Here is a 2,172-nt window from a genome sequence, read left to right on the forward strand (position 1 = left end):
GAATACTTTAAACATTATTTTGTAGGAGGCATATGAGCAACAAATGGTAGAGCGATATGGTGAAGACGCTACTCAGCATCCATCATTTGATCCTACAGCATGGGTGACTGCAGCAGGTGAACCCAAAAAAGGTCGCGTGTTCGGGTTTGGGAGTAATATGAACACTTCACCAGTTATTGGTTCTTCCAGTTACGGCTCACCAACTTCTTGCGCCGACATAAGCTCCAAGCAGCCGACTATTCTTTCAGGTGATGATGTACGCGAGATCATTAATGAATCACTGAATAACTACTTCCAATACACCGTCGCCCCCTTTCTCCGAAATGAGATCAAGGCCGCTGTTCAGGATAGGGGATCTTCGATTCCAGGTCCCTCTCAGGTATAATCACATATATAGTTTTTTTGACTATCTTAAAGCACATCTGAGCATGGTAGAATCACATATAGAGTTTTTCTAGATGCCTTAGAACACATATGAACATGCTATAATCACATATTCAATTTTTTTACTGCCTTAGCACACATATGAGCATGATAGAATCACATATATATATATTTAACTTTTTGTCTGTCTTAGAGCACATATGAGCATGATAGAATCACATATAAAGTTTTTTTGATTGCATTAGAACACATAAGCATGCTATAATCACATATTCAGTTTTTTTACTGCCTAAGAACACATATGAGCATATTATAATCACATATTCTGTTTTTTGACTGCCTTAGCACACATATGAACATGCTATAATAACATATAGAGTTTTTTAACTGCCTTAGAACACATATGAACATGTTATATATCATTTATGATAGAATCACATATAAAATTTTTGGCTTTGCCTGCCTTAGAGCACATATGAGCATGCTATATTCACATATTCAATTTTTTTACTGCCTTAGCACACATACGAGCATGATCGAATCACATATATAGTTTTTTGCCTGCCTTAAAGCACATCTGAGCATGGTAGAATCACATATAGAGTTTTTTTATATGCCTTAGAACACATATGAACATGCTATAATCACATATTCAATTTTTTGACTGCCTTAGCACACATATGAGCATGATAGAATCACATATAGAGTTTTTTTATTGCCTTAGATCACACATGAGCACATGATAGAATCACATATAGTGTGTAATTTATTTCATTATATTTTGTTTATCAATACTGACTGTTCTTTTCTTGTGTAGGCTGCTAGCGATAATCAGGGTAGTGGAGCTGAAGGGACAGATAAAGACAATGAACAAGAAGACGCACAAAATCTTGGCGATGATTAGAGGACTGTGTTGAAGAAGTTCTATTTTTTTTATTTTTCCTAATTGTAATTGTTGAATTGTAAATAATTAAACTTCTTAGTTTTAAGGTGGAACGATTAATTATTATAGATACTTGTTATATGAATTTTTTTGTGTGGTTTGTTTTTTATTTACAGGAAATATAAATTGTACAGGAAATATAAATTGTACAGTTCTCCGTAATTAATTTTTAAATAATTTTTTTTTATTTTTTTTCGTTTTTGCGACGGATTAGCGACGGATGATTCCGTCGCTATTCATATTAATCTAGCGACGGCTTAGCGACGGAATTAAATCCGTCGCCACGCCGTGGTCGCCGTTTAGTACCGGCGGATTGGCGACGAAATATAGCGCTCGTTATTCCGTCGCAATTAGCGACGGACTTGGCGACGGAATTATTCCGTCGCCAGTTAGTGTCGAAATATTCGCGACGTAAGCATACTGTCGCCGCGTTGTCGCTAATCCGTCGCTAACATGGTTAGCGACGGATTAGCGACGGAAGGTGGTCGTCGCTAATCTACTGCTCTGTTGTAGTGAGCTGACCCACCTAGCCTACCCAACCAGCTAGCTAGCCTAGTGCGCTTCTGCATTGGTCCAACCTAGGAGCCTAGATCCCCCGTATTTCACACCCATATCAACTCTGCGCTAGGCTGAAATGTTGTGCATGCTCCTACACTCATCAACCATAGGAGGGCTATATGTGGCGCAAGGTTTGATTCATAGTTATTTTTTTATACATATTTTGTTTATTTTTGTATTTTATAAGTTTGGATTTAACTAATAATGGATATTGTTTGTATTTTGTGTCATTTTCGAGTTTTGGTGGTTCCACTAAACTCATTTTTTTAGGCTTTTGTGTCTGAGGT

General features: G+C 37.1%; 1 long non-coding RNA gene across 1 annotated transcript; it reads left to right on the top strand.

Moving 5' to 3' along the window:
* The first annotated feature begins 248 nt into the window (after positions 1–248).
* Positions 249–1,435, top strand: LOC149813011 (uncharacterized). Its single transcript, XR_016428205.1, has 2 exons — positions 249–379; positions 1,202–1,435. It is a non-coding gene; the product is annotated as an uncharacterized LOC149813011 (long non-coding RNA).
* The last annotated feature ends 737 nt before the right edge of the window (positions 1,436–2,172 follow it).

The sequence above is a fragment of the Nuphar pumila genome, chromosome 16 (assembly GCF_984573655.1).
Source record: "Nuphar pumila chromosome 16, dmNupPumi1.hap1.1, whole genome shotgun sequence".
Taxonomy (NCBI): domain Eukaryota; kingdom Viridiplantae; phylum Streptophyta; class Magnoliopsida; order Nymphaeales; family Nymphaeaceae; genus Nuphar; species Nuphar pumila.